This window comes from Sander lucioperca, chromosome 4, assembly GCF_008315115.2.
Source record: "Sander lucioperca isolate FBNREF2018 chromosome 4, SLUC_FBN_1.2, whole genome shotgun sequence".
Classification (NCBI taxonomy): Eukaryota; Metazoa; Chordata; class Actinopteri; order Perciformes; family Percidae; genus Sander; species Sander lucioperca.
In genome coordinates this window covers 27307480-27324067 of record NC_050176.1, presented here as the reverse complement: position 1 = coordinate 27324067, position 16588 = coordinate 27307480, and the positions used below count along the sequence as shown (strand labels likewise).

The window sequence follows — 16588 nt, the reverse complement described above, 5'->3', positions numbered from 1 at the left end:
CCCTGTTCTTTCTTTAATGTGAAATGCTGTTTGAATTTCCAATATAGAAACGCATTCCTACCCTGGCTCTGTTGTGCCGGTTCCGGCTCCATCTCTACCATCTCTACCTCTATCAGTTATCTCGCAAATAGCTAATTTTTTCGTTTTTATATTGGGGCTTCTGGGAAATGCATGGAGTTGCCTTCATTTATTCAGAGAGTGAATAAACTCATTTCAAACTCATTTCAATAATGTAACTGTATTCTAAATACCAACTATTTAAATTGTAACTGTAACGGAATACAGTTACTCATAATTTGTATTCTGAATACGTAACGCCGGTACATGTATTCCATTACTCCCCAACACTGGATATAATTGCATTAAAAGTATGGAGGACGGAAGCGGCCATAATAAAATAAATAAATGAATATGCCATTAAAAGTACCAAAAATATGAAAAATTACATGTAGGCATTAATTCATTGATAAAAAAAAATTAATAAATGCAAAAATAAATAAATACATTTAAAAGTTTAAAGAAAAAAAAGAAATGGAAAAAAAATAGAAAAGTAAATGGGGGAATTAATACTAAGGTTAAAAAAAAAACAGAAGACAAAGATTTGTTGTAGGGACTAAATTCAGCGCAGTTTAAACTCAGATTTTTAACCTTTAAAATGCCAAATCAGTGCTTACTGGGTCTCCCGCCTTCCTGTTAAAAGACACATTTGTTGTAACATCTGACCTTATTGTTGCTCTAATATCTAAATATTAGTCATTAGTTAGTGGAATGTCAGAAAAGTGTAGATCTTGGCTTAAGTAAACGTGAGCGGTATCTTTTGTTGTTTTCTTTCACTCAGTGCCGTTACAGCTCAGTCTGATCCCAGATCAGCGGGAACATCCTCCTCAGTGCCAACCACACAGTGCCAACAGGCTGCAGCTGATCCAGAATCAGTGGGGGGTGATGGAGGTGTCGCAGGCTGCAGTTACTGAGTGCAATCTTTTTTTTTTTTGGCGGTGCAATCTAATAATAACGTGCAATTTCTGCCTGAAAGCAAGATCCTTTTACTTCTGGAGATGAGACGCTGGCTGCCTTGTCTGCAAGAGAGGTTTAATTCCAGAAATCCAATTTCTTTTTTTTTTTTACGTAAAATAGACATCTTGTAGGCAAAAAGTCTAAAATCATTTGTAATTTGTTATCAAGAGTACACAATGTGCTTTCTCTTAATGTCAGGATGTACCAAAACAAGACTTTATCATTATGTTGGATGCTTTCTCCAGTGTTTTTTGAAATCAAACTCTTGCCGGGAGGAAAAAGAAGAAGAAGAAGAAAAAAAAAAAAACGCCTTTGCATGCTTTATGCAGCTTCCCCCCCCCCTTCTCATCACAACCCTAATTAATGATGTCACTTTCAATGTTTAGTGTTTGTGTATAAATCACCAAAAATACCCCCCACTCCCCTCAGAGGAGAAAAAAAAGGTGTAAGCTTCACTGTTGTGAACTTAACAGAGCTTGTGATAAGCTCTAACTAACACCTATTTCATGCGTGCTGCCTGCTTGGGCTCAGCGTCTGTCTGTATAATAAGACCGGCGTGTAGACGCTAGTGTGCGTGTGTGGTGTGTGTGTGTCTGTCTGTGTGTGTGTGTGTGTGTGTGTGTGTGTGTGTGTGTGTGTGTGTGTGTGTAGTCGTACTATGGGTTGGCAGGTGGGCGGGGTATTACATGGGAAATTCAGTTAATTGTCTGTTATGTGATTATCTCCGAGTGCGATTAATTTAGGATGTGGTTCGGGGGGCTGATGTCTTCTTGTTAAATGGAGCTGACTGTTGCCTTTAGCTGGGGTGGTTTTTAGACTGGGGTGGGGGGGGGCGTAAGTCTTTGACACTGTGTTATTACCAGGCAAAAGCCTTGTGACTCTGTGATAGTGATTGTTTTTTTTGTTTTTTAAATATGTTGTTCTGTTATTGAACTCAACGAGCGAGTGTTCCCTCAGTTTAGGGATCATGAAACCCTTTAAACACACACCTTAAAATCTCAACTTGAAAAGTTGCCGTTTGATATTAACGTGAAAAGGTTTTCACTCAACAGCCGCCGCCGTCATGAGTCACACTGTCTGATTTCATGTTCCACTGTGATGAGTCTCCCTGATGAAATCCACCCTAATACAAGAATTCACTCATTTCCTTTCCACCTCCTAGACGGTTGATCAAAACGGATCCGTCAAGCTCAATATTGAGACACTTTATCAACCAGGAACCGCAGCAGGCAACTATGAAGAAGCCTCAGATTTAAATGTATAATCAAAAGTGTCTCAGCAATGGTACACAACAGACCTGGGCTGTCTTTTTAAGCAGGGGGACGCAACTGTTCACAAATTGTGCTGATATTATCAAGGATCATTGGAATAACATATGACTTGTTTGTTGCTAAAAAAAAGTCCTCAACTCATCCAATGTTTGCTTAAAGGAACAGTTCCAAATTTTGGGAAAAACGCTTAGAGTTACCACTCATGTAGGGAGGGGGGTGTGTACTCAACCAAAGAAAATCTTGGTCGACTGGAATTCTCCCAACTCTTAAATCAATCAATTGTTTTTTTTTTCTCCATTTTGTTTCATGAGCCCATTGTTTATTGTCCTACCCAACATCAGATGAAAACCCGAATATCAATGTTATCTTGATGGAAAGCTGACATTTTTTTTCAACATTCGCCTGAGCTACAGAATGCTTGCCCTTTAATTAGTTTTTCAGGCTTTGTGCTAAGCTAAGCTAAACACCTCTTGGACTTAGAGCAGAGATCTTCAACAGGGGGTCCGGGACCACTAGGGGGTCCTCAGAGTCACTGCAGTCCCCCTGCTTCCAAATGATTAATTTTTTGAAAGTTTTTTCAAAAACTAAAATGCCTTTAACATGAATTCAACATAGTATTAGCAAATATAAATCAGCGTATTTGTAAAAAATCCCCACTGAAGATAGGCTTACTGGCCTATAGGTAAGGTAGTCCAAGCTAAGGCCACACACAGATACAGTTCATCCTAAGGATTGACTGTGCCACATGTATGTGTAACATTAAAAGATGATTTATAAAATCATGCCAACTATTTTAATAGCTTAGTATTCTATGCACTAAAAAGGTATGTATGAAGGCTTAGTTATACTGTATGTAGTAGGGGGTCCCTGATCTGTCTCTCTTTAAGTTAAGGGGTCCTTGGTTTAAAAAACGTTGAAGGAAGACCCCTGGCTTAGAAGGTACGGCAGCTCTCTCTCACTCTCACTCGCGCCCGACACACACACACACACACACACACACACACAGACTGCAGCGTGCAGTTCAGTGTGGCGCTGACTCGTGCAGATTCAGAGTTGAAAGCACCAAGCAAAACCTAACTTTGCTTTTAATGATATTAAAGCGAGGAGAAATGTTCTCCCCTCGTCTTAAAATGGTCATAAATGGATACAAGAGCAGCCTGCTTCCTTGATTACTGCTGCAATGAAGCGCTTGGTTACGTTGTAACCTTGGTTCTCTGAGTAAAGACTATTTTTCCAGTCATATTTCTTAACTGAAGTTTTCTTTAAAATAGTGTTAAAATCTCGTCTCGTTCTCGTGAACCCAATCTCGTGCTGAGTGTTTCGTCATTAAAATATGATTAATAAAATCATGCCGACATATTTTAATAGCTTAGTAGTCTATGCAAAAAAAGTACGTATAAAGGCTTTAGGCCGCCCTACACGTTATTGTAGCCCCAGTTTAATATGCAACTTCATTTTATACAATATATATTGTAGGGGGTCCCTGATCTCTCTCTCTTTCAGTTAAGGGGCCCTTGGCTTTAAAAACGTTGACGACCCCTAACAGAGTATACAATAGGTACCAATCTTCTCATCTGACTCTGGGTAAGACAACAACAGACTGTTCCTTCAAGTTTAAACTAAGGTAGTGTATATTATAAATACAGTATGTTCCAACCATAGACTGTTAATATGAATAATGATATTTACAGTCTATGGTTCCAACCTATTTTGATCATCAAACGCAACTATTTAAAAACAACAATGAAACTTTCTGTGAATATTCTGTTTTAGAAGTGATTTCCAACAATCGGAGGAGACTTGATGCCTTTAAAACAGGTTATTTGAACAAAAACATGGCTTGATTTTTCATCTTCAGCGAGTCTTATTTACACCAGGACTCTGTTGTTGTTGTTGTTCTTCTTCTTTCTTTAACAATTTTAAGTTGAATGTAACATTACATGTGTTTTCCTGTGTTTTTTTTAAGAGGCAAAGAGAAAATGTTTACCTATTCTACACACACGTGAAGAGCGGGAGATGTAATCAGTTTCCATTTGTTCCACAGTGTTCACCTTTCACACACTCACACTTCAGCCCGTGCCGGCCTGATGTCTGGCACTAAACAAAACCAAACCCATTACCGTAATCACCACTATAATGAGAAAATAAGGAAAGAGCATTCCATGTCTCTGTAATTGTTGTTTAACACGTGAATGGAAACAAAAGTCATGAACGAAACAGAGGGAGTTTAACAAGTGCCTGAACAAAAAACCTTCTTCTACTGTGCTTTGGATACTTTGAATACTGCCTGACTGTTTTAACAACTTTTTCTTCTTAAGTGTCAATGTTTTTTTTTGTTTGTTTTTTTTAAAGCTATTTGTCTTTTCTCTGCTTGATGAAGTAAGAAAGGCAGTGTGGGGGGATGGAGGACAGTGGTTGATCAGAACGTCATCACACTTAAGTCCTCCAAAACTATATATAGGTTGTTTGTTCCTATACCCTAATACAACCCACAGGAGCGTTTAATAAATCAGCGCCTCGGTGGCAGAGATACGACTCACGGGAGCGCTTTTTTCGCCCCCATATCTAAACAAAAAGAACGAAACTGTCGTGTCTTTAAACACGTGGTTAAAGGTGCACTATGAGTTCCTGCGTGGTTTCAGCACGATTTCATTTTTGTCTCAAATCGTCGGCATCTCTCCTTGATCCGTTAGCTGCCTGCCCCCTGAACACAGTGTGAAAAAGCCTCTTGGGAGACAACACAGGGGTCGTAAACATCACAGAAACACTAGAGGCACAGGCTGTGTACCAAAATACAACAAACCACGTTCCAGCCAATCACAGACAAGATGGTTGGGGTAGGGGGTGGTGGTTAGTGACAGTTAGTCAGTCAGTCAGTCATGAAAGTTACAGAAAACATGGGGGGAGGGGCGAGCTTGCTCTGTTTTGTTTGGTATTTACTTGGAACGTCAACAGAAGTGACGTCATGCAGGAACTCATAGTGCACCTTTAACGCTGTGAACCGTCGCAGTTTGGTTACATTTAAGACGTTACTTAAAGGGTAACTACTGTTTTTTTCAACCTGGACCCTATATTCCTATGTTTTTGTGTCTAAGTGACTGATGGGAACAACAATCTTTGACATTGGTCCAGTATTAAGCGAGATCGCTGCGGTCGACAGCGGCGAAACAAGCTACAATGTAAGTTAATAGGGCAATTGTCCAGCTTGTATTTACCTTCACAAAAGTGCTCGTTTTGCCGCTGACAGGCTCAGATTAATATGCTAAGGGTCTGACAACATTATGGAAAGGATTTCTAAGGAGGTCGACCTTTCTGTTAAAGAGTAGGATCCTTTTTTTAAACATAAAAACATCCGCGAAATTGCGTTCGCTAACGCCACCAGACTCCATGTAAATAAACAGTAATTTTAGCGTCGTATAATACACTTCATTCAAAGTCGACAGAAACAAAATAAAACTATGAAAAGTCGTTTTGGGTCGTCTTTCCACTTTTCCAACCATCACAACTCTAGTTTTGGTTGAAATAAACACATAATTTATCGATTTACATGTGAAAATACGTTGGCTCTATACAGGCTTTAAGTATAGTTTTTTTTAAATGGAGTCTGGTGGGTTTAGCACTAGCGATCTCAGAGCTGTTTCTGGTTAAACAGAAAGGTCTTAAATAGGTTTTTAAAAGGTCTATTTCTGTAGGGATCATTTCCATAATGTTGTCAGAATAAGTTGTCAGAACTTAGAATATTAATCTAAGTCTTTTAGTGGCAAAAAGAAAACACTTTTAGTGGACCAAATTGATGATGCACAATTACATTACAGCCCGTTCTGTCGCTGCCGGTTACAGCGTTCATGCTTAATACTGGACCAATGTCAAAGATTGTTGTTCCCATCAGTCACTTACACACAAAAACATAGGAAAATAGGGTCCAGGTTAAGGAAAACAATGTAGTTACCCTTTAACTTCCGGTTACGCATAACGTGATGCAGAACGCGACGTAGCTCTGTTTGTTCCATGAGGTAAAAAAAAAAAACCGGAACATAAACCCCGGTCTCCTTGTGAAAGTCCTGTGTTTGTTTGACCCATCCCTCCCATGGATGTATTATAAGACCTGGATGCAACGTTAATGGTGGAGCCCCGTTCATTCCTATGAGAGTTGCTCAGTGGCGTATCCGCCAAAAAAAATTTCTAAGCTACCAGGTTTACTTCTGTGATATGCGGCCCACTGAATATCCGCAGTAGTGTTTTCTCCCACTGGCCCCGCCCGCGAGTTCCCGCTCGGCCCAGAAACTTTACATTGGGGTAGGTTTTTTTAAAAGCTTTTCTCGGCTCGAGGGGAGCTTTTCAAATATAAAAAGTCCATGAAATAAAAATTCAGAATAGCGAGAGTGATACTCCACCTTTTTTGCAGTTCGAGGTGTCCTGTCAACAGTTTTACAGGCATCTCTTTTACAATAGTGGCCCATGGGGGAAATCCTTTCTGGGTCGCAGAGGGATTTTTCGTGAGCGCTGGTTGTGAGGGCCTGATCCGGCATACGCGGAATTTGGCGCGCTTATACTTTATCACTTTACTTCCTGCTTTGCTACCGTAATAATTAGGGAGGCCACTAGAGGGCGGCACCACCATAAAAGGTAAAAATAATTGGTAATTGCTGCTTGAACAAACGACCTATAGGAGCGTTTTTCGGGGGGAGAGAACAGTCAGCACTCCCTGATGAGTAATGACACAACCGACCGACCGACTCACTGCCTTCCTTCCTTCATCTGCACTGGGCTCAGTTTTAGGCACAACAGCTGATTTCAAATATCTGGAAGACGGAAAGTAAAACACTAGATGTACCTTCACCTGCATTAAAGCTTTTAAAATGATACAATTATTCAGGAAATGTTTTGATTTTTAACAACAGAAGGATAAAAAAAAAAAATGAAATGGTTCATGTCCCACATTATCTAGCTGTCACGGTTTTATTTTGAAATGCACCATACTTCAGATTTAGTTAAAGGGGCACTCCACCAACCCTGATGACATGGGTTTGGGGCTAGAATACTTCAACATTTGTAAGGTATGTGCTACAAACATACAAAGATATGGGGTTTGGAAGGGTCTAATCCATTAGAATCTGAGCATGAAACCTAACTCATTCCAGAGACTAAAAGTCAGGATATCTCGGCCTCTGCTGCTTCCGTTTCAACACGTTCTCACACTCATCTCGTAAAATATGGACGCTTGGTCAGGTGCCTTTGTCGTTCTTATTGACGCTAAAAGTCTCCTTTAGCGCTTTAACTAAACGTGCTTGGTCGGGACTATTGCCGTCCCTTTTGACGCAGTTATGTTAAGAAAAAGGTCGTGGTTGGGCTTACGGTTCCGTGACACGCGGGAACTACGGGACGGTTGGGTTTAGGAAAGGTTTGTGGGTGGGCGTACGGTTCCGTTACACGCCAGAAGAATGGGATGGTTGGGTTTAGGAAAGGGTCGTGGGTGGTCGTACAGTTCTGTGACACGCGGCAGGAAAGAAAAAAACGACTACAGCAAGCGTGTCAAAATGGACGCGAACCCCACTCTCCTGGGTGAAAGTCCTGTGTTTGTTTGACCCATCCACCCCCCTAACCAACCTCCTTACGCGGAAATTCGCCCTTACATACTACTCACTAAATCCTATCTAACTGCTGCTCTCCCCGGTGCGTTACACAAACACGCTGAAAGACGCCTTTTTCGTCGCATCAGACGCTGACAGCCACTGTCCAAACGTCCTTATTTTACGAGTTCGGAATGAGAACAGGTTGTCAGTTTTGACCATTCTTTATAAAGCATACAGAAGAAAAGGATTATTGCAAAACAGATATCACCATGAAAACCTTTCCCCAGTTCTAGAGACACAAATAGACAAAGTTTAGTCAAATAAATTAGCCCAAAATCTCAAAACTGACCAGCGCATGAAAAAAACATGTTTTTGTCTGCCGTGTCTGACCTTAAACTATCTCTTGGAAGTCCTCCAACCGTATAGAAGTCCAGTACTAAACTAAACTTTAAAGAGGATAAAAGAATGTACAGTACTGGTCTCTGATTGGCTGACAGGAGCAGTGGGGGGTTTCTCTAGTTTAGCTGCTGATTAAATGGATTTCAGTAATTGTTGATCAAAGGGAACCAATCAGGACCAAGTCCACGGATGATACAAAAAATTTGATTTTCAAATAATGAAAGCCTTCCGCACAGTAATTCAGGTCTTTACCTGAATTACTGTGCGGAAGGCTTTCATTATTTGAAAATCTAATTTTTTGTATTTGAAATTGGTTAGAACAAAAGTAATTGAGTGTTATTCTCGCCCTCGGGACGTCCGCTCAGTTGGTATCTACGTTATAAATTCAAATCTTATTTTACACAAACTGAAATTCATTTCCTAAAACGGGCCACCTTCAGTTGTGAGTTCACAATATTGTAAAGACAATCTAAGATCCACTTCTGTGTTTTTAAACGCATAATCTCAGTCTTCACTCAGTGAATGGAGCAGGCTCAGGTGTCACAACTGACCTACATGTTCTACATTTTACAGCTCTTATCAAAGTTACATGTTCAGTCAGGAGTTTTTTTATTATTATTATTATTAATATTATTATTATTATTATTATTTATTTCCAAAAGCTTAATTTGGCTTGAAAGGGTAGATTTTGGTTATAAGTAAAAACACAAGTGATGGTTGACCTCCAGTTGAACATGCAGACAGAGTGGACAACTGAACTGAAAAACTACAGATGCCAGAAAATAATCTCTCTAACTCAAATCTAGATAATGTGGGACCTTTCGAACAAACCCTCTGACACACATGTTGTATGTTTCACACGGGGCGTTGTCCCCGTTTCTGCACCTTTAAAAACACTGACCGAGCATCTGAACACTGAAACCTGTTGTCACAAAGCCATAATATCACTTTGGTCGTTTTCTGATGAATTTGTTGCAAGATGATGTCACGTGAAAAGAACCAGTATTTGTTTTTTTTTTCTAAAAATGGAAATTAATCCAGAGAGGAACAATAAAGAAAAGAAAAATGCATGAAATTCAACTGGATTACGAGCTGTTTATTTTTTCATATTGTTTCAGTATGTGCTACAAACATACAAAGATATGGGGTTTGGAAGGGTCTAATCCATTAGAATCTGAGCATGAAACCTAACTCATTCCAGAGACTAAAAGTCAGGATATCTCGGCCTCTGCTGCTTCCGTTTCAACACGTTCTCACACTCATCTCGTAAAATATGGACGCTTGGTCAGGTGCCTTTGTCGTTCTTATTGACGCTAAAAGTCTCCTTTAGCGCTTTAACTAAACGTGCTTGGTCGGGACTATTGCCGTCCCTTTTGACGCAGTTATGTTAAGAAAAAGGTCGTGGTTGGGCTTACGGTTCCGTGACACACGGGAACTACGGGACGGTTGGGTTTAGGAAAGGTTTGTGGGTGGGCGTACGGTTCCGTTACACGCCAGAAGAATGGGATGGTTGGGTTTAGGAAAGGGTCGTGGGTGGTCGTACAGTTCTGTGACACGCGGCAGGAAAGAAAAAAACGACTACAGCAAGCGTGTCAAAATGGACTGGAAATGGAATGGAAATTCAACTGGATTACGAGCTGTTTATTTTTTCATATTGTGGTTTTTGCCCGAGCAGAGGTGCACTGCAAACCTTTGATGTAAATTCACAGCTAAAATCTCACAGTACCTTACAGTTTACATACTGTGAATGGCAATGCATTGTGGGAGAAAATCATAATATTACAGCACTATCTGCGAATGTTACAGATTACAGTTATTTACTGTCAATGCATCTTGGGAAAATAAAGGAAAAGGTGGGAACTACTCTGCAGCCAGTGTTTTACTGTAAATTCAAAGAATACGGTAAGAAGCTGTCTATTTACAGTAAAATAACTTTAAGTTTAAAAACAGAATGCTCACTGTAAATAAACAGTAGTTTACTGGTGAAGCTGCTGCCAGTATATCACAGTAATACGGTGAAACATTTTACAGTGTATGCTGGGAGAAACATTGAAATGACAGTTGATGACAACAATGAAAGGCACACACACCCACACACACACATAGTCATAATTCTTTTCATAGTCACAGTTAATATTTAATAATAACCTATTGCACTGTTCAATCCCTGCACTGTTCTCTTTTGCACTTCCACTATTGCACACACTCTACCATAGCACCTTTAACTCTTTACATTTCTGTGAGTGATTTTTATGTATGTGAGATATGTGTGTGTGTGTGTGTGTGTTTGTTGTGTTGTGTTTGTCTAAGCTACTGGATGCCTAAAATTTCCCTTGGGATGAATAAAGTATCTATCTATCCACACACACACACACACACACACACACACACACACACACGTGCGTGGCACTATCTTTGTGGGGACCCGTCATTGACATAATGCATTCCCTAGCCCCTTACCCTAACCTTAACCATCACAACTAAATGCCTAACCTTAACCCTTACCCTCACCCTAACCATAACCTAATTCTAACCCTAATCCTACAACCAAGTCTTAACCCTCAAACAGACCTTTAACCTTGTGGGGTCCAGCATTTTGGCCCCACAAAGCTGTCCGGACCCCACAAGTATACTGTATTCCCAGTTTTTGGACCCCACTAATATAGTTAAACAAGAACACCCACACACACACACTGTATGGAAGGATTTTGAACTCTGATCACACACTTGGCAGGTCTAGTGATTATTTGTGGAGCTGGGCTGTCAGAAACCCCCCACCCCTCCCCTCCCCCTGCTCCATCCTCCCCTCCCCCCCACCCACTCTCTGCTCCGCTGTCACTAAAATAGCTTTAAGGTGTGTTTAGGTTGGACTTTAACCCCTCCGCCTATTCCGTCTCCTTGGCAACCGTCCAGAGTTCCCTTAATTTGTATCATCTCAATTCCAAGTGCTGCAGCAGTTTTGCCTGTTTGCCCCTAATCATAGAGCCTGTTGCCATGGCAAAGTATTTAAATATGCTCTGCAGATCATCTTAACCTAACGCACCACAAGTGGCAGCTGTGTTTTCTTTTGTTCCTTGGCCTAAAATAAATGTATTCCTCACTGACCTAACCTCATGCTTCATATCTGACTCACTTTTTAAGAAAATCTCATTTTCCAATGTATGATTTTACATCGTCTCTTCCCTTGCTATTCTTCCCGCCTAATTCCACAGGGAAGGATCTCATATTTTCTATTTCATGCCTTCCTTAAAGAGAGAAGGCTTTGTCTGTTATCTTATCAGCGGAGCTTCACGGCTCCCAAAAGCTTTGGCCATGTTTAGAGAGGAAGTGCACGCAGCATACTGATAAGAGAGGCCCAGGCACTGCAGGGAAAAAAAACTGTCACTGCACACGCAACTGCAAGAAATAAAAACTGCCATTATCACGAAAAAATAAAAAAGAAGAAGAGGCACACACCTAGTGCAGATTTTGCCTGGTTTTAATTGCTCTGGGTTCCCAGCGCTTCACAACGGCACATTTGGGAGTTTGTGTGTTTGAGAGTAAACATGCATGCATGAGTGCGTTAGGGGAGGTATATAATATTCATCTGCTAGAAAGGAATTCAGCAGCTCTTACTTTTCCACTCTGAGCTGCTGTTAAGAACACTGATTTTACACGAAATGTCTGTCCAAAATCCTGACATGTTCTGGTGCACGGACGATGACCGATTGGAGTGGTTGTTTAAATTTAATATTTATAAGTTGGCGACTTTTGTTTCTAAAGCTTGGCAAAAAAGACTAGAAGGTTTATTTGGGTTAGGGTATGTGGTTACTTTGGCATCTGGTCCTTTGTCCTGGGTAATGGTGTCATGTAAGCCCGTGTGGGCTGGGCATATTATGCTGCGTTCCAGGCAACCCGTAACTCGTGTTTTCACAACCTTCTACCCGTGAAAGTGCCCTGGAACGGCAGTCAAACCCGTAACTTACTACTCGTGAACTCGTACCAGATCATTGTACTCCCAGTTCCATTTTTTGATATCACACACACATAAACAACAATGGCGACCCCTGTTGATGCTGTGCAGATGCCGGTGATTAACGGTGAGAAATAGAAATAAATATACATAGGCAACGTAAAGTAATTCCGCACATTGTAATCAAAATAATACACATACGATTGTGTACTACTACAGGTTATGTTTATTAAAAGAAGCCCAAAATATGTTGCCGACTAGAAATCGCTAGTATCAGCTAGCGCTAGCTAACGCTAACGGTAGCTAACACTAACGCTAGCTAACACTAACGCTAGCTAACGTTAACGCTAGCTAGAAGGGTTTGTCGTGACTTTCCCTGAACGCTACCAAGTTGTGAGTCGTGACTTGAAGTTGTAACTTACGGGCTAAAAATTGTGTCTGGAATGCAGCATTATATTGTATGCATGACACAATAATAAAAAAATATATTGATTCATTCATTCATTCATTCATATAGATTTAAAAAATAAAAATATTATTGATTGAACTATGAAGCATTTTGAAAAAAAAAAACAACAACAAAAAACAGAAAACTTTCTATTATGATAATTTATTTGAATGAATCTGAACACTTTTCATGGACCACACTTTGAGAATCACTGCTGTCAAATATTCTCAGGAAGATTTGGTTATTTTCTCTCATTTTAAACGGAATATAATTTGTGTTTGGACAAAACAAGATATATGAGACATATACTGAGACAGTACTTTGGATATTTTGTAGAAAAAGAAATTGGTAGTGAAAATAATCATTGGTTGTGCCCTTAAGTACAACTACATTTTCCAAAAAAAATTGTTTTACAACATTTAGACTGTCAAACATCAAATATCAAATTGTAATTCCCCCACTGGGGATTAATAAAAAGTATAAATTAAATTAAACATCCTTCATTATTCACTATTATCATCCACTAAATAGCGCATTTGCCATTTTAGTAGTATCTGGTAGTATCCGGTATTTGATCATTTTTATATTCTAATTTAAATTATCCTACAATGCATGCATTCAAAAGATGGTCAGTAACTAAGAGCTAAATGCCATAATAGTTTGCACTTACAGAGAAAAAAATGCATATTTCCATGACTGACCGATGACAGGAATGACCTGAGGAGTGTCCAAAAGTGCTTTGAATTGTGCACAGCATTCCTTACGTAGGGTAATCTGAAGGGTGAAAGGTTTAAGACACAGCCTTCATCTCATTAAACCATCCATAGTTTAGAAGTTGTGGGAATTAACATATTAGGTTGAAGAGTAATTTTGCATTTATATGAATTTGAAAATACGATTATAAAGAGCCACAAAATTCAGACTGGTTCATTTTGCTCTAGACACAATCGAGTCAAGTCTTTCTTAGCTCTCCCTCAGGCAAGTCATCAAAGCACATCTTCATTTTAAGACCAGAACACATTCATTTTATGGTTATATTTTAACATTTCAACATGCCACCGCCTTCTTGCTGCAGGTGCTTCAGGCACAGAAGGAAATTAAAAGGAAAAAAAAGAGTAGCGCGTGAGCAGATTGAAGGAGGGCGAGAGGGATGGAGTCCCATGTGTTAATGTTGCAGAGGAGGAATAACGCAAAGACCCGAAGAGAGGAGGAGGAGGAGGAGGTACCCAGGGACGTGAAGACATGATCTACATATTCAATATTTTGAGACCCATCAAGGAAAAAATCCACACTTTGATGCTCAGAAATGTCTCAGACATCTGCAGTGTTCAGTGGATCCCAGCACCATGTTTTTGTGAGACATGTTGGACTTTTTTTTGCTCTTCAGCTCACAAGGTGTTTGAACTTCAGAATCAGCCTTCAGGTTACAGTGTGGCTGGAGAGGGAGATGGTGACAGCAGAGTCAAAGGTCTGCAGAACCGCACCTTTGAATTCAAAGTCCAGCAGTCCATGTGTTGCTGCTGCTTTGACTTCTGAATTAATGAAGGCGTCTGCGGGTGAAGAAACTGGTCTCTCTACTTCTTCTGCTCTGGATTTGTACTTGTTGTGGTTGAAAAGGGACAAAATAGTAGGGCTGTGTATTGGCAAGAATCTGGCGATACGATACGTATCACGATACATGGGTCACGATTCAATATATTTCGATACTGTGCGTAAGTCAATATATTGGGATTTTCTGAAATTATAATTTTAGAAAATCTAATATTTAAAAAAAGACATGATGTGCATAAAAGTCAAAGAAGTTTACTTTAGGTAAAGAATTCAGTACACAGAAAATCAAACTGCCAGTTTGGGATTGTGGTTTACAGGTTCTTAGTGAGCTAATGTTTATATGCTAAAGTAGGCCAGAGTTCAGCCATAGCTACATTGTTAGCTTCTAGCAAAAAGTCAGGCACTGCTAGGCACTGTTAGGCACTGCTAGGCACTGTTAGGCACTGCTAGGCACTGTTAGGCACTGCTAGGCACTGTTAGGCACTGCTAGGCACTGCTAGGCACTGTTAGGCACTGCTAGGCACTGCTAGGCACTGTTAGGCACTGCTAGGCACTGTTAGGCACTGCTAGGCACTGCTAGGCACTGTTAGGCACTGCTAGGCACTGCTAGGCACTGTTAGGCAAGGACACTAGTGGTGCGTCCCAGTATAGGCATCTAGTGGTAGGGGGTTTAAACACAACATTAACGTGAACCACTGTCTTACATGAATATTTTTGCACGTAAACTGAAAAAAAACTGAAAAAAAACAAACGATATTGCGTTTTTGAAAATCGATAGATAGATAAATAGATCGATTTTTATTGATCCCAAAAAAATGGGAAATAACGGTGTTGCAGCAGCAAAATATCAGACACACAGCACACATACAGAGTATACATTAAATAATAGGAAACAATATACATGAAATAATAATAGAATACTACACAAGCAATATTTAAAATATATACAATTTGGAAATAAAATGTACAACTGTTTCAATAGATATAGATTTATTATATATATAGTATAGCTATAGTATTGCTAAATAAAATATTGCGATACTCAAGTGTATCGATTTTATCTTACACCCCTACAAAATAGGAAGGTGTTCCTTCACCAAATGTGAAAAAAGTTTCCAGAAACATTTACTGGAACTTTACCTGCAGTTCAACAAGAGGAACCAGGGACTATATTTTGTTCCCAGGGTTTTCCCAACCATTACAAAAATTAGGCGCAACACCCACGTAACACCGTGAGCATCAAAACTAACTAAATGACTTTTCTATGATCTAATGATTGTAGTTCTTTAGCAAGTTTTGTCTTTAAGCTTTTTGAGTGTTATTTATTTATTATCTGCTCTAGTCTTTCCAACGTTTTAGACACAGAAGTGGTAACAATAACGGTCCAAAATAATGTGAAAATGAGCCCTGAGCTGCAGAAAAAAAGTTGCCGGTGGCGTTTAAAAAAGCACTCACGACTTTTTTGAAAGGATTATAATGTAAAACAGACTGGCAGCTTAAAGGTGCTGTAGGTAGGATTGGGAAGATCCAGGACTTAGCCAAAAAATTTGAACATCAACAACTTCTCAGTCCCTCCCCCCCTTTCTGCTAAAGCCCAAAACGGTCTCCTAAGCCCCTCCCCCCACAAGGGAGAATGAATGCGTGTGCATGAGCAGTGGATTTTTTTTTTTAATTACCTGCTTCATGTAGTTCTACTCAAACATAGGGTCAGTTTTAGCAAATATGACAGAAAGTTAGTTTTATAAGTCTTACCTACTACACCTTTAAACAAAGACACCAAATGAGCACAGCCTAACAGATTAAACAAGAAACCATTCATTTAGACCGCAAACAATCCTCAATTTGCTAACCAATCGTTAAATACACTCCCAATTCACATTCGACTTTTGAAATTTTAAATCAAGAAATGTCATGTTTTAATTTCAAAGGGGTGAATATCGGAACAAATGAACTCAGATACATGGTTTTCAAAGTAAAATATTTCAACATTAGGTATTCAGTGGCTGTTCACAGTTAAATACTTGTGTCTCTTATTTGCTTCCACAGTATTTGCTCTCCTCATTATAACATGTCTTTGCTATTTAAAGCAGACCGCAATCATTCATTATAAGGTAAACTAAAGTACAGGTTGTTTGAACAATCAATGCTGATTTTTTTCGTGTCGCCGCTAAAGACTGTCTCCATTTGAGGCAAAAAAAAATAGGTCATGCAGCTGCTCAATTATGCTTAATTTTAGATCTGCGAACGCCCAGTTTAACTAACTGTTAATCAGGTTGTCGTTAACGCCGTCGCTCATTGCTCCCCTGTAGCTCTCTGATTCAAGACTCAAGTCTCACTGTGAAACCAAAGTCCCATACATGGAATACCATACCACATACCA

The 16588-nt window shown here is 39.7% G+C and overlaps 1 protein-coding gene across 2 annotated transcripts in view; it reads left to right on the top strand.

Annotated features, from left to right (window-relative positions):
- The window catches only part of LOC116049890 (MORN repeat-containing protein 4-like), a 28944-nt gene extending 23977 nt beyond the window's left edge, over positions 1 to 4967 (top strand). Inside the window, exon 6 of one of the 2 annotated variants that reach the window (XR_004104929.2) lies at positions 4330 to 4967. The gene's annotated coding sequence lies outside the window, so the exon portion shown is untranslated. Of the gene's footprint in view, positions 1 to 838; positions 1308 to 4329 lie in introns of those variants that run through there. The other variant, XR_004104930.2, reaches the window with a different exon arrangement.
- Positions 4968 to 16588: the final 11621 nt, after the last annotated feature.